The sequence below is a fragment of the Typopeltis vanoorti genome, chromosome 21 (genome assembly GCF_054136105.1).
Source record: "Typopeltis vanoorti isolate ZY-2024b chromosome 21, IOZ_Tvanoo_1.0, whole genome shotgun sequence".
Taxonomy (NCBI): domain Eukaryota; kingdom Metazoa; phylum Arthropoda; class Arachnida; order Uropygi; family Thelyphonidae; genus Typopeltis; species Typopeltis vanoorti.
Window position 1 is genome coordinate 28731894 of NC_143569.1, and position 23795 is coordinate 28755688.

Sequence of the window (23795 nt, forward strand, 5' to 3'; positions counted from 1 at the left end):
TTCAATATTTTCCCAAGGTTACATGAGAGAATGCTTGGATGCCAAATAACAAAAGTATGTACTTATCAAACATAACAGATATAATGCATGAATTCATTTTAATAAGCTTGAGAAATGCAGTCAAATGTAAATATTTGCTCGCTTGTAATTTTTAAATTGAATGAAAAATAATATACACATGTTTACAACCAAATAAACGGAGCGAATCAGTTGTTTGAGTATCATTAAAATATATTTGAATATGATTAAAAATAGATGTTTATCAATTGAAATTTAATCTTCGGTATAACAAAACCACCTAGAGTTTTAAACTTCTCTATATTTATCCACAGGCGCTATTTTTTATCATCTTATCTCTGTATCGATCTATGCGTGGGCAAGATATATTTGTCTCAGAGATCGCTACTCCACCATGCAGTGTGGAACGGGAATAGAGAACACACTCAAAGAAATACTTCATTTGAAACTCCATCACACAGGAAAGAACGTAATTCCGTCCATAGCAGCTATGAATAATGGCTTGACCAAACTTAAAGGACTAACTTGTGCATTGTTTCCTAAGGTTATGCGTAAACCTCACTTTTCCTAGCTATATTACATTAGTACGCTGGCGAAGGCTATCCAGGAAACATTCTTGTCGTGAAATGATTGTCATTCACGTCACACTATATCTCCTGAACTATTATACCTGAAACATACTGAAGTCTCAGAAACCCGCTACTTCTGTTCCATATAAATTTTCTTAATGGTTTTCTATGTTAAAGAAGGAACCGTCTATCTGGGAGGCTACTCTTAATGTGAATAAGGCTGTAGAACGTGTGATTGATGACTTGTTGCATTGTGTTCTAAGCGAATGTTCCAGGGAGGTAACAACAGCACTGACATACCTTTTTAACATGAGTCTTAGATTGGATCAAGTTCAAAAGGAGAGGAAAGAGGACAAAAACTGTTCTCTTTCATAAGGAAGGTATTAAGACTAAGACTTTGAATTATACACCTATCTGTGTATCTGTAGTTAGTTGTCGTTGAAGTATCAAAGATATATTAGATTTGGGTGAATTGTCTTTGATTTTTAACAGAATGTCAATTTATTTGGCGGCTCCGCACTCACCAAGGCAATGCCTTCCAATCACTCACCATTCTCCATACAAAAACCTAACCAACACCCCACCCTATTCCTTATAACTTCCACGGATGGCTTCTTGTCCACACCTGTCTTTCCCCATTCTATGAAAAGACTCATCCACAACTGTCACACGGCAAGCTGGTAATTAAATCGTATCGGATGGGATTGGATACCTGATTAGTTTTCAGAATAGGAGATTTATTGTCTGATAGATATCAGCAAGTTGTGTATTGGGAGGAGGTAATGTCTCAGAAAAAGAAAGTCAGTGACGTGCTGAATGAGATATGCAGTTGCCTGCAGATGATGCAAAATTGGAAAGAGGAATAGATCGGATGTTGCAAAAGGACGTAAGTAGATTGATCGAATGGGCTAACGATCGAGGTAAGCAGTTTTTATGTTGCAAAGTGTAAAGTTTTAAAATTCGGAAGCACAGATGGAATGCAGAGTATGCGGTTGGTGGGGAGATCTTAGAGCAGAGAGATCATAGATCAGAGTGAATATGATAAGGGATCTTGGAGTGAAGAAGGACAAGGACTTGAAGATTTGATGACATTCTATTAACATTGTGAGGAGAGAGAGCACAGCAGCTTATGAGAATGACGACTGGGATAATAACCTGAAGAAGTAAAGATGATATTGTTCCATTACATGAGGCTTGGATTAAGATGCATATGGACTATTGTGCACATTTGGTCGCCTGGTTTTCAGAAGAATGAAGGGATATTAGAAAGGGTCCTGGGACCCCTGACTAAGGTGATTGCTGCTCTCTGGAATGTTGAGCATGAGGACAGATTGAAGGAATACAATTTACAGTCTGGAGAAAATGACGAGGCGGGAATGATTGAGACATATAAGGCGGGTAAGCAATTATTACCAGAACAATGTGGATGAGGATTTTCATAGAATAGGGAGAGACGGCTGTGGACAAGAAGCCATCCATGGAAGTTATAAGAAATGTGTGAGCAGGGTGGGATGTTGGGTGGGTTTTTGTATGGAGAATGGTTGGTGATTGGAAGACATTGCCTTGGTGAGTGCGGAGCCGCCGAATAAATTTTGGGCACAGTATGATGAACTGCATGGGGGAAAGCGGATCCTCTTACGACGAGTCCAAAGACTTATCGTAGGAGATCTGATGGCGATACTACTATTACTACTACTACTACTACTAATAATAATAATTTTATTTATTCGTATGGAGTTCCCTCCGTTCCTCCACCTTCCCTTAGGACTAGTTGAGCCCTTCAAATGAAGGAGTAATTTGACTGTAGATCCGTGTGTGTTCAAGGGCCGGTTTGCTGTTCTGAGGGACGAAAAACCCGATTTTCGGAGCGAAAATACCCTCCACCTCCATATGAAACCGGATAAAGGTACCTCACGTCATGGACGGGAATCGAACCTAGGTCTTTCAGATCAAAGGGCTTCGTCTACACCGACTGAGCTACGGAGGCTCTAATAATAATTATTATAATTATAATAATCCAAAAAACTCTATAGAAGAGACCAAATATGGAACTTTTTATGTCGCTTCATGCCTCCTTAGCATGAGGCATGCAGATGATGCAAAATTGGAATTGGTGGTAAGGAGGCATGAGTCTCATCGTTGGCAGTTAAATTAATTCACCACTTCAAAACATTACTTGGACAGGATCCGAACTTAAATCCTGCTGATTAGAGAGAAGCTAAGCTTATCTATTCGGACAATAAGCCAGTAACTATTTTATTTTAGGATTAGACACTTCAAAATATCCCATTCCATATCCAATCACACTTAATAGGAAACATGTGTTTTATCAAATACAGCTGTTTTAATAATTAAACGCCTCTATAAACCAAATTAACGTCTTTCAAACAAATGACTTATTTATGAGTTTCTAAGATTATAATAAATGTAATTCGAAAACATCGGCATGCTACATAAATTTTTGCAATGTTTATGCTACAAAAACAGTATCCTGACAACAAAGGGATATAGGTGTCAATGACTTGTCCATAAAGACTATTTTCTTACCGCAAATATAAAGTATGTATCAGCTGATCCATAAATGTCTTCACTAGGAAGCAACATAAAACTGATAGTAACTAAGCTATAAATTACAGAAGCTAATACGTTTTAAAAATGGCAATAAATTATTTCCGATTCACACGAAATGCATAAACTTAAATTCCAACTACAGCGCCATCTGGTGGAAACAAATTCTTCTTTTCATGGTCAAACTATTTTTTTTTTATTTCGTTCTTTTTCTGTTTTCTTTTTTAAGAATGTCTACTTAACCATTCTTCATTTTTTCCCATCCCAGTAAGTCTGCAGGAAATCTCAAGATCCTTCTTCAATATAAACAGCGGCATAAATCCTGATTGGTGGAAAGAATTTTTAACGGTGACGTCACACAATACCTGCAAACGTCATGTCATCAACGGTTTGTTCTTATGAAATGCTTATTTATGAATACTTATTAAACTACGTAGTAAGTCACAAGCTTATGAGTATTCACACATCAGTTAATACTTTGACTACTTTTATCAATAATATGACGCAAGTGTCTTCTAAAGTAAAGAAAAAGATAGGATAAACAAAATATACTTAAATTACCAACCATACATGACTTTGAATAATTTTTACGTAACCACAATATATCCAAATTTCATGGGTAAACTGCGGTTAATTACAATATAATAAAAATAACTTTAAATAAATCCAGAACAGTGATGGGAGTGAATTAATATTCATAAACGAATGCATGTTTTTTTGTAATTAATAATTAATATGTTGTTAACTCTTAACTTTTATGGCAAGATGGATGGCAATCTCTTTATTGCTAAGCAGTTGGTTATATGTATAAAAGAATATCAAGCACCTGGCTCGCCCAATTTAGGGCCGTGTGAGAGCGCTTGCACCGACGAACAGAGCTGCCTTCGGGCGCTTGTGTTTCCATCTGTCGTTCTCATCGTAGTTGGATGATACTTGAATGAATTAATATGTTTTTTTTGGCTAGATGAGTGGAGCAAGAATGCTTTTGGGGATTCCCCGTTATCTATAAAGAAAATGTAGGGATAGGGAAATATAGAGCTATAAGCTCTATTTAAAAATGGAGAGCCTCAGTTAAAACTTCATTGTCTACAACATTGCCATCCATTACCCTCCCTGGGTACCCATTTTGGTCGCCTCGTACGACATGCATGGGCTGCAGTGGAGCTATTCTTATCCTGGCCATCACACGGGGATAATAATAATAATCTCATCTCATCTCCCCCCCCCCCTCTTTTGCCTTGCGGTGTCGAGGGTTTATTAATCATCGGACCTCAAACCGTTCTCAGGATAAGGTCAGCCCTACGCCCCGGTGTATCCTGTAGTGTTGAGTTCTCAAGGCTGATTTGCCTGCTTTACGGGATGAAAAACCCCAGAATAAACTGGGGAAAAAACTCTGCTGTCCACCCACAAGACCGGCTAACTTCGCTATGGCTGAGGAAGATCCTTCAGCTCCTCACGTCACCGACGGGAATCGAACCTAGGACACTCCTTCCCCAGGTTGCGAAGCGCACAGCCACTAGGCTAACCGCGCGGTTACATAGTGAAATAATGGTGGATTTAATATCCACTTGATTTAGTAAATTTTGGTAATTTTTTTTTTAAAATATTTTACAATAACCTGATGTTGATTTGTAATGATATCAGTGGCAGGCCTAAAGTTCGACTTTTCACTTCCAGTGACGTCACACAAGAACAGTGTCGGATAATGCAAATAATATCCAACCATCCAATGAAAAATGTTTCCGAAATCTTCACTTTTATGATAGGGTGTTCGTCTTAAGATTATAGTTTGTGCAGATTATTAAGTTTGTTGATTGAGGCCAATCTCAGAAGATCAGATCTAATCAACATTTTATAATCTTTGTGTGAATCTTGTAAAATTATCCGACTTCGTCATCAAAGAACGCTATTTTTCTTGCCAGATCAAGTTTTATAAAGAGATAGAAGGAACTATGATGGGATTTCATATTTCTCCAACTTTAGCCATATATTACATTGAACATTTCAAACAAAATATTCTTGGCACATTTTATTTCTAAGCCTTCTATTTGGTTTAGAAATGCTCATGTTGCCTAGAATCCTACCTTGTCATGAATGTCTTAAAAAATTGATTCATTACATCCTACAATTGAATTTACCCTTGAAGTAGAAGACAACAACTGTCTTCCTTTTCTGGATGTCCTCATCTTACAAAAGCTTGGTGGCAGTCTTCAGTTCTCTGTATACAGCAAAACAATTTCTTTTGGAAAATACAGCACTGATGCATCACATCATCATCCTTGTTAGAAATATGTGGTTGTTAAAACTCTGGTTTGCTCTACTCTATGTTCTACATTCTCTTTTGAACTGCCCTTTATCAGAGCTGCATTCAACTCCATTGGATACAACACCAAAATCAAAAACAAAATATTTAATAATTATTCCATTCATTGAAGTTCTTCTCTAGAAGAGATTTCCATAATTTCCATTCCATATGAGTGTCAGAAAGAATTGAAAAATTCTTTCCTAGACGCCCCGAAAGATATATATATATATATATCCTCCTCTCTTTCTCATCCTGGAGCTTATCAAATCAGGTACTCGTAGGCCTTTGTTATTATGGGTAGTTTGTTCGTTCTGATGAGATTGGTGTAGAACAGTGTTTCTCAAAGTGTGGTACTCGTACCCCCTGGGGTCCGTAAAAGGTCTTCAGGGGAGTACTTGGGAATTTTCGGCTATGCATCGTTAACGCACGGAATCATTATTAAGAAAAAAAATAATTATTTTTAACGTATATATTATTCGATAAGTTATATACAGTATTATATATGAATTCTCCTACTCAAATTGCGAGTTACTCTCGCCAGGACATTCACCTCCTGGCGATAGTAACTCGCTCCCTATGGTAAACAACACGCCCACCCCAACAGCGTCACTATACTTAAGATATAAGAAAAACAAGTAGTTTTATTGCATCACTGAATAAGGTACAGAGGCATTTGCAGTCTGTGTAATATATTTCTCAAGAAATAGTGCAATTAGAGACAACTGGGATAAAAACGGCACTAACTAATGAATCACATCTCCTCTCCAACAGAAACTGCTGTATAGATCAAGCAAAACCATATATGGTGTAACATACGGTTTTGCTTGACACCACCCATCGTGAACGTGTTAAACCTAAGAAATATATAGTGAATGTGTTTCAGATATTATGGAATTCAGTTGAAGAGAACTAACATTTCAACTCAACTGTTGGCTTTCCTTTGTCTTTGGTTTGCGTGATCTTTTGTTAATATCGCACCAATCATAAGTACTTCTTCATAGCTGTTCTATCTCAACTGGGCTATCATTACTGTGTGTTTCGCGCTCTGCTTTTACTCCTCATTAGCCATTTGTGGATTGTTCATTACGTATCTCAAGTCTTCTAAATTGCTGGTAATTTTTGCTTGAAATAATGGGAAAGAAGATGAAGTTATTTGGGTAGATGACTTTGACGATACACACAAGGAAACTGTTCTCAATGCCAAAAGTAGCGATAGTGGGTAGGAGCTTCTTGGTAAGTCATACCATTTTCAGTTTTTTCTGAAATTTTAGTTTTTTCCAAAAATCACCCGAATATATCTCACACCACGATTTTTTAGCTATAATTTTAGGAAAAAAGTGCGAGTTATATTCAAGTAAATACAGGAATTTTTTTAGCTTCAAATTCTTAAGTATGGATCATTGATTAAAGACTGGATTTATAAAACGCACAAAAGAGAGCAATACAGCAATTACAAGAATTACAAGTAGTTGTAAGCAACAAGAAAACGTTGATATAGATGTTTACATGAAATATACTTTATTTATTATTTTGATAAGGGGGTAATAATGAAAATTTAAGAAAGGGTACGCGGATATCTGAAGTTACTTCTTTTAAGCCTTTCTTCGATTTATTCCCGAGTTAGTCGATCTCTGGCACGGCAAGCGGGTTTTTCCTCCTGGAAACTCGGGTTTTTCGTCCCGTAAACTCAAGAAAATCGACCGTAGTACCCACATTATTTCAGACAATAATATATCTTGTTAGGGTTAAGTACCAAGAGATGGCAGCACTTGTTTGTCACCCTCTTTATCGGTGGCTGCTATAATTAGTGATAGACATGGGCCAGCCATCTCTGTTTGGCTACCGGTGGATATTGAACTGCCCATTCAGTCTCCAAAAAGCTAGATAGAGTATAAACGCCTCGCCTACTCCCTATAAGGGAATAAAAGGCGTGAGCTGATTTATTTATTTTATTTTCTAGAACAGGGGTCGGCAAACTGTGGCTCGCGAGCCACATGCGGCTCTTTGGGTACATACATGTGGCTCTGAAGTAAAACTGAAAATGAAAATAAATCATAGTTTCATTTATAAAATTTTTAAATGATTTTATTCACATAATGGTGATTTCATTTGTTTTATAGGTCTCGCAAAACTTCGTGGCACTAGGATGCCGATGCCAGGGAGGGGAAAGCGAGCGTGGTTGGCGAGCGTGGTGTATATATATATATATCATATTTGCCAAGAAAAACTGGCGCACAACAAAAATTCAAATTTGGAGAGACACTTCACGACAAAACTTGCCACATTTGCCAGAAAATATCCTGTCGGTGACACGAGAAAGAGAGCAGTTGAAGAACTTCAGAAAAATGTTGAAAAATCGAGTTCTGTATCTAATTATTGGAGAGAGTCTGCCAATGATGTTAATATTGCAAGCTTCGTAGTGAGTCAGGCGATCGCTAAGAGAGTAAAACCATTCACAGATGGTGAATACATAAAATTTTGTTTTGTTAATGCATCTGAAGAACTTTTTCGAAATTTCAAAAACAAAGCAGAGATTTTAAATAAAATTAAAACATACCGTTATCTGCCAAAACTGTAGCAGACAGGACAGTTACAATGTCCTCAAATGTGACCAACCAACAAGTCGGAGATGTTAAATTAGCTTCAGCATTATCAATTGAGGTAGATGAGTGTTGCGACATCAAGGACACAGCCCAAGTTTCCTTTTTTGTGCGGTATGTATCATCTGAGGGTTCGAGAGAAGAACTTCTGGGATTATTGCCACTCAAGGGCCAAACGCGTGGAGAGGATATAGCAAATGTCGCCCTTGAATACATGGGAAAAAACCATATCCCACTCAATAAAATTGTGTCAATTGCAACCGATGGTGCAAAAAAGTATGACCGGAGCGAAAAAAGGTTTCATTTCAATTTTAAAGGAAAAATTAATCGTGAAGTGATTACTTTTCATTGTATACTCTACTAGGAAGCACTTTGTGCACAAACATTTACAGAAGAAATTGGTAAAATTATGGAATTGTTAATTAAGATTTCCAACATCATTATAGCAAGGGGACTTAACCATCGACAATTTAAAGAGTTGCTAAGTGAAATGGAGAGCGAGTATTCATACCTTCTCCAGTACAACTGGGTTCGATGGCTTTCCAGAGGCGACATGTTAAAGCGTTTCGCATCTAGCATAAATGAAATCCAACTATTCCTCGCAAAACAAGGATGTTCAATATCCAGAATTAACAGAAGATCAGTGGTTGCGAAAATTGTACTTTATGGTGGACGTTACATCACAACTGAATCGGCTCGATCGTAAATTACAAGGCAAGAGAAATACTGCTTAATATTATAACTTGTTATATATTACTATAAATTTACTATAATATTACTTTAAATTTTCCTTATTTGTAAAAATATATTTATGGCTCTCGAATAATTTTTAAATTGTTGTGAGGGACAGGTTTGGCTCTTAAAAGTTTTCCGACCCCTGGTCTAGAAGAACATCAAGATTTTAATCCGCTTTCTTGATTCTGATCTGGTTCGGTCAGCCACGCTTTATCGGCTAGCCATAGAATTCGTTGCAATAAAACCAAAGTTTTACACAAAAGCAATATTTTACCAGGAAGACCGCACGTAGAGAGTTGTGAAGCCCAAATCTATACATGGAACCTGAACAAGAAAGATCGTTTCATCTGAAATTCCACAAAACTTGTAATTTTGTGAAGTCATGCTAGTATTACTCCTCATTCTTTGTTGGGTAATTAGTTTTTTTTTTTTTTAATTTTTTTAAAAATGTATTTGTTTGAATTGTTCTAGTTGCAGATAGTTATTCTCCTGCAATTAATATGATATATTGTCATACCGGCTTATATTTCAAGTATTATTCTAATTGGTTTGTCTCTTCATATCCATCAATAATAGCCGAAAAATCTGTTTGTATTTAACGAAATAGTTTGGTATTTATTATTACTACGAAATCCATCTTATCATCAAGGACACAGACAGAGAGAGAAAGAGAGAGAGAGAAAGAAAGAGAGAGAGAGAGAGAGAGAGAGAGAGAGAGATCAAATGAAATACACTGCATCGAGAGATGTCAACGGACACCATAGTGTGAGGGAACAAACAGCCATGGCACCCACTTTAATAAGATGTAGGACCCCTTTCGCTGCGATGACTGCAGCAATTCTACGCAGAATACTTTCCACAAGCGTAGGATACGAATCAATGGGGATTTTGGACCATTCTTCCTGTAGGCATGTAATATCGTCCTAGACTGTTGTGAGACGGACGTGCCTTGACTTCACCCGACGCTCCAGCTCATCCCACAGATGTTCAATATAGTTGAGATCAGGACTATGTGGAGGCCAGTCAAGTGTGGTGATGTTCATGTCCACAAACCATGCAGTTACAGCAGCAGCCTTATGACACGGTGCATTGTATTGCTGAAAAAGACAACGGTCAGTTCCGTAGAAACTGCACAAAGTAGGAAGCATTGCACTCGGAGTTCAATATTCGTGTCACCACAAACAGAGGTTTGAGGCCAAAGTAGGAAAAACAGGACTATACCATCACCCTGCCACCTCCGAATTTCATAGTTGGGGTTACGCATTCTGGTAAGAGATGCTCACTGGGCATCCACACCCTTCCATCTGCTTGTTAGGGGGTGTAGCTTGATTCGTTGCTCTCCACGCTTTCGCGTCCCACTGTACACACTCTTTGCGCCACGAAAGACGACGCTGCATGTTGGTTCGGGTAATGTGTGTGTGTGTGAGGGTGGGGGGCTTGCATATTGCCGTCCTACCATGGAAACGGATACTCTGAGCCTCGATTCTGAATAGTTTTGTGCAGATGCATGTTCCAATCGACGTCCGGAACTCTGCATTCAACGCATTGGTTGACGAATGGTGCTTTTAGCCTCTTATCATTTTACATATCATCACTTCATAGCACCCTAAGGTGAGTGTGGTGAGTCGTTTACTGCTGGTTCCACTTGCAGTTGACTCCCTGCGCTCCCATCTCAGTATTGTATCACTGATTTTTGACCTGAGATGGCCTAGTTTTATATTGTCAAGAATTTGCCGAACAGATAGGCCTGCGGCACGGCATTCCTATAACGACAAACTCTTGCACTTCCTTCCTTGCAGTTGTTTCGCCCGGACACAGTTTCTATTTGAAATTTCTTGTTTAGCTCATAGGTTTTTGTTTGTATCTATTCTAAATCGTATGATTTTTTAAATTTAATCTTTGTTATTCACGCAAAAAGTTAAGCAAGTTTGAGCGCGGTGAATAGTTGGAAGGAGTCCGATGCTGTTGGCCCACTCTCCCTCGATGAGTCTTTGGATTCCCTGGAGGTGTCACATAATCCAAAGTCTTTGGATTGTCCAAAGACTCATCGAGGGAGAGTGGGCCAACAGCATCGGACTCCTTCCAACTATTAACCGCGCTCAAACTTGCTTAACTTTTTGCGTGAATAACAAAGATTAAATTTAAAAAATCATACGATTTAGAATAGATAAAAACAAAAACCGATGAGCTAAACAAGAAATTTCAAATAGAAACCTGAAGGAAATGAAATAATTTTAATATTAGCTACAATGAATTTCCCTAAAAGTAAACGTAATTAATATGAACATACACAATGAACTTATTAAGGCATAAATTAAAATGAATGCCACTTTTGATCTCTTCGTTGGTTTTCACCATTATTTTACAATTTTCCTGCAGCACTAAAAAGCGCAGACAATTTTGCTCCTTGCAAAATTGTCTGCGCTTTTTACACAAGATGGTGTCACAGGTTCTGTGTACAACTTGAAGAATGGGTCATGGGAGCTGTTGCCATTTTTCTGATGGTTGATAAACTAGGTTAGTTCTTAGTTATATATTATATGGTGTCAGTTAAAAATATCTCCGCTTCTTGTTTGTTGTTGATCAGCGGTTGGCCTTGGTATGGCCGAGCGAACGTTTTGGTCAGAGGAGACAAATTTTTCTTTTATCTTCAACGACTTTTTTTTTGGTGAAAGAAAACTAGTGGATGTTGTTTTGAGAAAGGCATCTGAGATGAAGATATTTAGTTTACTATTGCAATGTAATCCACGATGACTGTTTAAAATCTCATTTCTAAATTAGCAATGCAAATACAAACATATCATACGTCATTTTTCCCTTTCAAATCATAGTAAAATTTATACATTTACAAGCAAATTTTCACACAAGAGCAACAAATAATTTTTCCAAATGTAAAAAAGTGATTTTTAGAATCATATTTTGAAGTGATTAGTATTGGACGGCCTACTTGGAAGATTTATATTAGCCTACTTGGCTGATTTCCAAACAACAGGCTGTTGGCTCGAATCCCGCCGTGAGCACAGACGGTGGGAGATGAATGTCATCGCTCGGTGTGAGACCATAGCGACCATACAGGAGGCCTGAAGTGGCTTGAAAAAGTTCCAGCTTTGGTCTTCATAGCGGTCGAACAATGTAAAAATAAATAAAAATACAAAAAAATATATAAAATTACTAAAAAAAAGATAGAATAAATCCTTAGACAACCCACTACGAATGCAATATATGTTTATAAAAATCTTTCGTGGGTGAGAACCACATAAAAAAATAATAAAAAATCATCTGCCTTCCAGCAGAAGAAACACAAGCTCATTGAGGGTGATAACAGCTTATAAAACAGGTATCGGTTTTCAGAACAGGAATTAGACAACTGAGAACCTAAATTACGTAAGCTATGGATGGCCAGTTTACCCCCCCCTCCCCCGATGCTTATCTACATGATGCAATGGTCAGCACACATTACTTCCTTCAGCATAATTTGTACTATAAAATTTAATACACCGTCTATTACGTTGCATAACAAATAGGCGACAGCCTCAAGTAAGGCGGAGCTTATCAATGTGTTCCGAACTTATGAAAAAGGAGAAATATCCTCCTTCTTCAAATATGACTACGCGTAAGACTAGCCTTACACTTTCTCTGAAATAAAAGGATTGTTTTAAAGAGGAAACAGAACACATAAAACATATACTGTAGAGATATCTCTTATCTTGCGTTAATGTTAGAAAAAAAATAGGTAAAGACACGAAATGAAAAGTAAAGTACAAGAAATAGATTAAAAACATTGCCGCATCTTTGTTGCTATGTTACTTTATCTAGGAACTTTAATAGTAGGTACAAAAATCTATACATTAAGCGTAAATTCGACACTCAAGTTATTAGAATGTTCATACTTACAAAGTTACACAATGTTATTATTATAGGTGAAAATGGAGAAAGACGGTTACGCATCTTTCTCCTTTGATATACGAGGGTGGTCTGAAAAGTTGTCCGCCTCGACCATAGATGGCAACCGTATCAGCAACAGATTTTTTTACTACGTTGGTACATCTGTCATAAGTATCCATCTGAAATTGCAAGTCATTCTATCGAGTAATATCCCTTGAAATGGATGAAATTGAGTATCGTGTGGTTAAAAAATTCTTTCTAAAAGAAGGTTTAATGCCAAATGAAATTCATTCAAAGTTCATAAAGGTTTATGGGCACTTTTCTCCTTCGTTTTCGACAATTTAGATATGGGCTGTCGAGTATAAACGTGGCCGTACCAGCTTTGAAGATGATTCATGTACAGGACGTCCAAAAAAGTGTAACAACACCAGATACCATTGATCACGTGTATGATATGGTACTGAATGACCGGCAAGTCAAAGTGCGTGAAATTGCTGAGACTATAGGCATTTCAAAAGAACGTGTAGGATATATTTTGAATGAAGAATTGCATATGAAAAAGCTTTGCGCAAGATGAGTGCCGCGCTAGCTCACAGTAGATTAAAAACCCACTCGCATGAAAATCTCTGAGCAGTGCTTGGAGCGTTTTAACAAGTACAAAACTGATTTTTTGCGTTGATTTATTACTATGGATGAGACTTGGATTCGCCATTGCACACTAGAATTCAAACAGCAGTCAAAACAGAAGCCGGTTGTTTAGTGCCGAAGAAGACAAAGTCGGTTTCATCAGCAGGAAAGGTCATGGCATCGGTGTTTTGGGATGCTAAAGGCATTTTGTTTATTAATTATCTTGAATAGGATAAAACAATAACCGGGAAATATTATTCCGATCTTTCAACCAGACTGGACGAAAAAATTCGTGAGAGAAGACCCGGTTTGCAGAAGAAAAAAATCATCTTTCATGAGGACAATGCACCTGCCCACAAAGGTGTTTTGGCAATGGGAAAATTAAGAGATCTGCACTATGAATTGTTGGAACATCCACCCTATTTCCCAGATTTGGCTCCCCTGACTTCTACCTCTTCCCAAAACTAAAACTCTCTTCCTCGCTGGTCAGCGTTTTTTTCCGAATCAAGAGGTGATTGCAGCTGTAGAGGGATATTTTGCAGATCTTTCTGAAAACCACTACAGGGACGGGACAATGGCGCTGGAATAAATGTATTAGTCTTAAGGTAGATTATGTTGAAAAATAAAAATAATTTTGAAATTATAAATTCGTTTTTTCATTGTTAGGCGGAGAACTTTCCAGACCACCCTCGTAAAATATTAGCGCATTCTTTCGAACTGCAAAAAAATCATTATTAATACAAGATCTAATATATCGATTAATGTATCTAATTGTGAACAATATCATTTCAACAACGTCTAATTTGTTAGGCAATAATGAGAACAATCTAAAAAGCCCGACAAGGACAATACCTGTTCCCAGTAGGGCCTTACTCCTTGACGAAAGTCTGCTTTTGCAAGATTAATGATCGTTTCTATCAAAAATCGAGATCGCGAGTATGAATTTCTCATAAACCTTGTAGGCGTTGCGGTGTTTATATAGGCACACATATGTTCCCGAGATCTATTTTCAATGACATTGGAAATACTGTAGGTCTCTACACTGGCGTCCAAAACATGAGGGCGAAAATTATTTCTGAATATTACAACCGCAAATTCAGACGACTCAGATTGTGGCAATTTATATAAACTGACGATTTCCAGTAGAAAGCGGGTACGCTTTCAAATTTTCGAATCGCGCGCAAAGGGATCACGTGACAGCACTCAACAGGGTATAAGGCACAAAGCTACGCTAAGCGAATTGTGTTGAAAGGAAGCTTTCTTAGAAGGAATAAAGTTGCTAACTTGGATGTCTTAAAGACATCATCTAGATGATTTCAGACGGGGAAGAATTATTGGAAAGCCTGAAGAAGGCCACAGAATTAGTGACATTGCCAGAGAAGTTTGGGACCTCACATAGCTTTGTATCCAAGCTCTGGGCAGCGCTTCAAATTGGAATGCGTTCGAGACGTTTGCTAAGAGGTCGCCCCAGCTCTACAACGGAGCATGGAGAAATATTTTTGGTTATAACTGCAAAACGTAATCGATGCACCAACGGCAGCGATGAAAACACCACTGAAAATACCATGTTTTCAGTGGTATGGTATCCATAAAAACTAGACAAGACAAGACACTAATGTACTCTTTACAGTTGAGAGTCGTTTTAGTCTTTCCTTCGATTCCAGATGACATTTGATCTGGTTTGAAAGTGGTACTGCTTACCATCTCGAGAATGTTCTTGAAACTGATAGATATGGTGTTGCCGGAATAACAGTATGGGGAGGCATTATGCTTAATGGAAGCACCGACTTCAAGCGCTGGAAAATAGAGACTATGACTGGTAAAGGATATCAGGGGCGAATGCTGGTCTTGAAATTCGCGCTTGCTCTTGTTATCATTCAGGGAGTGAGAAGTGTGATTGAAGTCTGATTAGCGGAATAATGAATTACTGACCAGTTAAAACTATATATTTAGAAATTTATGTACATTTAATCATACAAATACAACATTTATTTTACAAATGATAGTCTACCTTTTTCAATTTAGCAACTTGAATACAAATTCTACCCTACGGTTCTTCTTTATGAACTGTTCAATAACTTCGTCATAAAAAGTTGGTTGTAACTTAATTTTCTCAAGCAACACGCACACTTGTAAAGGCTGACTGAAGCTCACTGGCTAGAGCTACGTTGACTATGTATGGCCTGTGTTTAAGCAACAGAGTGAGACGACGTGAAATGGCTATGCACGCGCATGAAATCACAGTGCTGCTGCGAGGACATGGAATCTCACACATCCGAGCAAGCCAAGATAGTTTGACTAGACGAGTAAGCATCGGCCTTCGATACACAACTCAAAGCTTAGTTATTGCCGCGCAAGCTTAAGACGTCTTCTGTCTACAAAAATAAAAGCCTAAATGGAATGCTTATAAATCCATGCATTTATTAACAAATAAATAGAACTTCTTTCTCAATTAATGAGCTTGCACAGCAAGCATGGAGAATTCACCCCTGTAGGATATTGCCACGAAGTTCTTCAACACACACACACACACACACACACACACACACACACACACACACACACACACACACACACACACACACACACACACACACACACACAGGGCTTTATAACGTAGCTTGTGACGTGATGGAAACTCACAGACAGCTTTAACATAAACCACAAGAAATGTTATAAGCATTTAGGAAATAATGTTGAGTTGTTTCAGGATATGTAAGTTTTAGAGAAACAAGGGAATCTGGTCAAATATCAAAGTAACTATCTCATCCACACAGTTAGTTTGGGGAAGCAGGAAGTTTTGATAAGGAACACATCAGAAAGGGTATCACATACGATCTGTCTTACCTGAGTATACGATGAGAATTCTTAGCCAAGTATATTAATCTGATTCCCCTGTGACATTATATCTTTGCTAAGTTGAAATCTATTAAGTGGAAATGATTTTAAGGCATTTCAGATTACAATTGGGTACAACACAGCAACTATAAACCATTCATCAATTCTCCTAGAGATGGACTGATCAGTAGAAAGCTGAAATTTCTGCATACAATCAGGAGGATTGTATTTGAAGGAGGAGATAATTCAGAATAACTTTAACGCATTTAATATCCTAGCTTTCAATGCCAGATTGATTGCACACTCTTCCCGCTGTTTGCTGTGTATATTCAGTCGCATATTATTTGTATTTCCCCTGAAATTTCCCATGTTTATACCATTTGAATGGGATGTTAAGATCCTTCTTTTTATTAGACAATATTTCTTCAAAGACAATTTCGATCCACGTAGAAAAATTAACTCTTAAAGCTCGCATTTCTAACATCTTTTATTTTTCTCAATTTTTATTCTGACTTCAAAAATACGTTTAGTGCATGTGTTGCGTCTACAATAATCTTACTGAATAGTATAAAATTGCTAATGAAGTGAAGTTAACATCTGAATAGGAAGATGTAAAAACTGGGATACGTGAATTTGGTAAAGCTTTAGTAAGTCCTAACATCACCTCGCCAAGACAAGCATTAATTATCTTGACGAATTCTTTATTGCCATCTCTTGCGTCTCTTGAATAATACACACCAGCGAAGCGTAGCAGCGAGCTATCGTTGCAAGCGCGAGCAAAGTTGGGCAATTAATATCGAGTTTTGTTAAAATAAACTGTTTGTGAAACACCAAGGTATCCGTATAAATTCTGTTACATTGTATACATATAGAAATTATGAACTAAGCAACTAAAGCTGGCGTAAGTGGAATTTATTTGTAAAAGACCAGAAGAACGCACGTATTGCCTTCTTCTTAGAGTGATGTTCCAAAAACGATGAAGTTTAAAGATAATAGTTAACAATGGGAGGTTGCGTCTCCTAGCATGGATTAAGTCCAGCGTTTGTGATGCAGGGAATCATTACTGTTAGATCCTATGCATCGATGTTATTTATGAATACTTTGTGTGTGTGTGTGTGTGTGTGTGTGTGTGTGTGTGTGTGTGTGTGTGTGTGTGTGTGTGTGTGTGTGTGTGTGTGTGTGTGTGTGTGTGTGTGTGTGTGTGTGTGTGTGTGTGTGTGTGTTCAATCATTGTAAACAAGTGATTAAAACATACGGATAGAGTATTAGTGTTACAGAATGAAGCGGAACAAGCTAGAAATCGGATGATGTTTAAAATTTCTACATTTTATTATTTATTTATTATTATTATTATTTTTTGTATATTCACGTGTTTCAAGTTGGTGTTCTACACTGGAAAAAAATTGAAACGCTATTTCAAAATAAATAAATAAATAAATAAAAATAAAAAAACACAGAGGAAGGCAAGTCCAAATAGAGCTTACAGTATTGATGTAGATATCCAAATACATGGACCAAAATACTGCTTTTGTTTCCTTGTCTTGTTGAAGAATTTACCATTCTTTTAAATTTAAGAAAACCTAAAGATTCTCAACTACAATGGCAACTCATTTTTTGAAACTCCTCAATATTTTTATTGCCCTCTATTTTAAACAATAATATTCTCATTTAATAAGATAAAAGACTTCGACATACTTTTTTAGTATTCATCCCATTTGTAATAATTGTTAAGTACTAAATTTTCATGTCCGTTAATCGACTTTCCTAAGTAACTTCTGCTTTTTGTTCTTGATTTTTGGAACTTAGTGTATCTCATATCAACTATATTTATTCCGTAACTTATGTCAAAGGAGTATAGTTTAAAGATGTCTGTAATTATTTTCTTCAAGAAAGATTGGAGGGATTCTAAAGAATTCTTTTTTAATTGATTCTTAGCAAAGAACTGCACTTCGTGGAATACCAGTTTTCAAGTGTTGGCATAAGACTGCTAAAAATTAATCCTATTTCAGATACATTTTTCTACAAAACGAAGTTTGAACCTTTTGGAGAAGTTTTTGTTCTGTCTGTCTTCATACTGTACCATGTAGGCTTTGGAAACGAAACTAGATCAGACGGAGTAGGGGTGGTCAATTTTTATTCCCGTTGTCTCTTATGTTTGTATATTGTGTGCGTTCTTCTGGTCGGGATGAAAAACAATTCGTTGTTAAAAAAAAAAAAAAAAAACTCTTCTGCCTCAGCATTAGACTGGATGACTCACCGTCATCTGAAGAGTCCTTAAATCTTTGAAGACCTCACAGCAAATTGTAGATATTCCATTTACTATACGCCGTCCTATTTCTATTCCAAGTCAGTGTATTTTATAATCGAAAATTTCATTAAGTCCAGCATTAGATTCTTCGTGTCATCCTAAGCCAGGCTGACGTAAATTACAAACAATTTCATTATTGAAGTTATTTGTAATGTTTACACCCGAAATTTACTGTTCAGCTCATTTTTATGGGGAAACTTGGAACAAAACACAAAGTTTTAGTAGCAGAGAAGCATTTCTAGGTGGACATAATTGGTCCTAACGGAAAGGCGCGATTGTTTCGAAGCAACCACAGAGTTATTAACACCAGGAAACGTTGCCCGTTTCTCTCTGCCTGAGTCAGTGAAAGGGGGGGGGGACATTCCAGCAGCTAATTAAGGTGAAACATTTAAGTTCTAATCACATTCATTTCTATGCCCGCTTATTCTCGTAGAGAGAAACAAATGAACCGTCAGTCACAACTCTAATTACAAAGCGAACATCGGTGTTGAAAAACCCAGTTTGCTTATGTTACCATAGTTTTCTCGATTCCTATTGCCTCCTGCTTTCCTCGCACCTTCTACCATATTCCCTACACACGCTAAGATGTTTTCCTTAACATAATTTCTAGCATTTCTTAAGCCGTTGCTTGAATGTTAATGAGATGCAAATTCGTTCGGTAGAAAAGAACGAAAAAGAAGTAAAACTTTGGCTAGATAGTGCAAAGATGAGGAGCAAGTCTTATTCCCTCTTATTCTACTCCACCTCCCTTCTTCGCAGAGGAGAACAGTGATTAACATACTAAATCGTCTCATAAAAGCGACGAAGATTAAAAACAACAATGGTGCAAGTGCTTCACGCAATGTAGTAATTTGCACGCGCACTTTTCGCGAAGATATTCCTGAAATCTGCACTGTTACTTTTTTTTTATTCTTCTCCACAGGTTTATTTATTCATCACGTTAGCTGGTGTGAAGTAAGGAACGGCATCGGATAAAGTACAGATTGGATAATTCGTATACTGTTTATCTACCATAAAAAGTAAGAATTCTTCTAAGAGATTTTTGCCTATTTTGGTTAATCCGTTTCAATAAAACATTTCGATTTAAATCATTGTTTTATCCATCTGAATTCCATCAGTGTGAAGTTCAGATTTATTCCCTAAGAAATAAACGTCGTCGTTAGATATTAATATTAAAATGAAATATATTATGAATCCGTTCATATTTTATAGCTAAGTATATAAATAAGCTTTAAAATGGTTTCAAAAATTACCAACGAGCTTATGATAATATCCCATTCGGTGTCGGAGTTGTCTTTATTTGCACTACTTAAAATATACAATACCTATCCAAGATTATTTGCTTTTTTATATTTTATTAGATTATAAAATATCCTCCCTTTTACTTATGAATGAGCTTTCCAATCAGCTATATTTAAATTCAAATAGTCCATCAGTCCTTATAAGGACTGGCTTAAAGGGGCGAAGCAAGAATGCTTTTCGTCTTCCCCGTTATCTGTAGAGGACAGTGTAGGGATAAGGTGTTATTGAGCTATTAAAGCTCTGATCACGGCAGGAGGGTAACAGCAATAGCCGAGCCTCAGAACTTCATTGCCTACAGCATTGCCATCCATTACCCTCCAAGGGTATTATTCCTCAATCTCCTAGTCCATCGGTAGTCCTTATCCTTATAAGGACTGGCTTAAAGGGGCAAAGCAAGAATGCTTTTCATCTTCCCCGTTATCTGTAGAGGACAGTGTAGTTATTGAGCTATTAAAGCTCTGATCATGGCAGCAGGGTAACAGCAATAGCCGAGCCTCAGTGAGAACTTCATTGGCTACAGCAGGGGTCGCCAAAGTTATTTGCCCGTCGACCCCTTCAAGAGTTTCTTGACTTGTTATCGACCCCCTCTATTTTACTATTACGTAATTATAATAGGACAAGCAAAAAAAGACGCTTATGTGAGTTTTTAGATTTTTATTTTAGAGTTACAGTGTTTATTGTATGTATAATATAGTATATATTATTATATTACTATTATTACTATCACTAGTAATATCACTGGTATTACTAGTGATATTAATAAACTACTGGTATTAATATCACTGGTATTATTACCAGCGCTGCTCAACTCTTCAACATAGAGAAGTTTAGTTCGTGAATGAATAACGATTGAATTATAATATGTATGTTGATGAATTTTAGAACATTAATGCTCACTTGTATGTCGATGTGCAAAAATGAGACTGGGATCGAATACTTGTAAGTATCAGTAAATAAGAACCACGCACGTGTTGAAATCTCGCTCCCCTGCGCCGGCCGCAGGAACCACAACATCCGTTTATTGGTAAATACGTAATTTTGGCCTACTTCATTGGCCTCAGTAACTGTTTTCATGACCTTACTCCATCTTGAATGAATAGGACCTGTAAGATGAAGGTACTGATCCCACGATTCACTCTTAATTGTGTTGTCATTACCTCAATGTCTTTTGTCATGGAGGTAATCCAAGTTAACCGAATTAAATATTACCCATACAAGGATGTCTTATATTTTTCTGTCGACCCCTGAGCCCGAATCGACCCCTAACAATGTCATATCGACCCCAGGGGGCCGATATCGACCCCTTTGGCAACCACTGGGCTACAGCAATGCCATTCATTACCCTCCAAGGGTATTAATCACCGCATCCCATGGTCGATTCAATAACCTTCAACCACTGTTGTCCATCAGTCCTTATAAGGACTGGTGGACTACAGTGGTTGAAGGGGCGAAGCAAGAACGCTTTTCATCTTCCCCGTTATCTGTAGAGGACAGTTATTGAGGTGTTATTCGGCTATTAAATTAAAGCTCTGATCATGGCAGGAGGGTAACAGCAATAATGATAATTCGTTCAGTGCTTGAATGCTGTGCTGGTATTTGATGTTGTGTAGGATAGCGATGTCTAGGATGTCGGCTGTGCCAGTTGGGCTGTGGTGGGTTGGTTCAGTGGTTCCTGTTACTACAGCGTTGTTTAATCCTGTTTAGCTGAAGAGGATATGGCCATTTTTATTTGTGGTTCTGCTGTTCCAGGAGGGATGTTTAGAGTTTAAGTCCCCAGCGACGATGATGGATTCATTTGTGTCTAGTACAGCATCCAAGTCAGAAAATAGCAGGGTCTTAGCAGGGGAGTTGCAGGCGGCGTAGATTTTAAGTCTTCCAGTTGAGTTTGTGTGGACTTCGACACCGGTGAGTTCTAGGTTGTAGGCGGTGAGTATTCCATTGTGCCTGATGCAGTTCCTGATAAATATGGCTGTACCACCACCTCTGTAGTCCAGTCGGTCATTTCTATATAGTGTGTAGCCTTTCAGGTTTGCATTGTCTGCAGGTCTTAGATGAGTTTCGTTAATTAGGATGATGACAGGGTTGTATCTGTGAGAGAATTCTTGAAGCTCCAGTGTCTTGTTTTTTAGGCCATTGGCGTTCCAATCGGCGATCTGTAGTGAGTCTGGGAGTAATCTAGTTTTATTCATTAACAAGCATTGATAATATGGTTTGAGTTTCTTTTAGAAACCTTTTTGTGGAGTTTGATGAAGGGTTTGACTTACTGAAGTCTTGAAGCATGTTTGCCAATGAGGCTGTGATAACTGTTGTCATGTTTGGAAGAATTTGGTCCTGCTGGATGTCTTTGGATGAGCGGGCTACTTCGGCGTATGTCCTGCTTCGACGGTGGCTTTCCAGACTGTTGGTATTTTCCATTTGTGAGAGCTGGTATTTTGTTGTCTTTTGTTGGGTGTCAGGCAACTGGGGAGCCGTCAACTCTGGTGCCTGTGGGCAGGATTGAGAGATCTGTTTCCTTTTGTTTGTTTTATTCTTAGGGTAGTGACTGCAGCCTCTGTAGTTTGTCGGGTGGGGCCCGCCGCAGTTCGCGCATTTGGCTGATGAGGTCCTGGGTTTTGAGCAGGTTGCTGTGGGGTGGTTTTGCCCACATTTGAGGCAAAACGGACTGACTTAAGGTACGCTTGACCTGCTGGTGGACTTTATATATGTGGGTGATGTTTATATTATCATATGACGGGCTGCATTGTTTTTCTGGGTTTTCTGCTATTGCTTCTGCTTTTTCTTTATCAGTGTGCGCCGTTCCATGAGCAGTTTGCATGGGCGGTAGGGGATTGTGTTTAGTGCGCAGAATCTTCAGAAATTTCCATATTGTGTGATCTTCTGGGTTGAGTGATGATAGTTTATTGTCCCAATCCTGGTTCCTGTGGATTTGAAGTGCTTTTCTGACTTGGTTGTTCAACTTGTTCAGAGGTTTCTTGTCCTGTGGGGCTCTTGTCTTGTGGTATCTTTTTCTGGCTTTGTTTTTTGTTCTGATGAGGTCCATTGTGTTTTCTGGGAGCCGACCGGATGGGTGGTTGGTTGTGGTTTTGGTGACTGCTTCTAGTGCTTTTTTAATTTGGCTTGTTAAATTGCTTATTGCTTCATCTATTTCTTCTTTTTTGTGGATGATTGGTACAGGACCAATGTATTCTGGTAGGATTTTAGCTAGCCTATCCCACGATATGAAGGTATGCTGGTGGGCCAGTTGGTCTTGCGTGCCAAGTTTGATCAGGATTGGGTTGTGGTCGGATGATAGTTCACTGAGCGTCTCTAGTTTGTATTGATAACTGATGTTTCTAAGGATAGCTATGTCAAGTACATCTGATCTGCCATGAGGGCTGTAATGAGTGTGCTCAGTGGGTCCTGCTACCACAACTGAGTTAACTGTTGAATAGTTGTGTAGTATGCGACCACTTCTGTTGTTGGTGGTGCTGAACCATGCTGTGTGTTTGGCGTTCAAGTCACCTACTATGATGGTGGGGTCTGTGGTGCCGAGGACTGCATCCAGGTCTGTTGTCAGTAGAGGATTGCTTGGTGAGTTGTAGGCAGCAAATATCTTGAGGCTTCCAGCATTGTTTGTGTGGACTTGTATTCCTGTGGTTTCCAGGTTTGTAGTCTGTGGGTTGGATATGGCATTGTGGTGGAGGTATGGTTTGATGTAGATGGCAGTGCCTCCCCCTCTGGAGCTGAGTCTATCCGTTCGGTATATTGTGTATCCTCTCACTTTTGGGTTGTTGGCAGGTCTTAGGTGGGTCTCGTTGATCAGCATTATGTCCGGGTTGTGTCTTTGTGCGAATTCCTGTAGGTCTAATGTTTTGTTGGTGAGGCCATTGGCATTCCAGGCTGCAATTAGAAGCGAGTTAGGTTTTACTTTTGTTTTATTCATAGTTGAGTGCTGTGAGTATGGAATGGGTTCCTTGCAGGAATCTCTTTGTGGAGGATGGAGTGGGGTTTGTTCTGCTGAATTCCTGCAGCATAGTGGCTAGCGAAGCAGTCAGTATTGC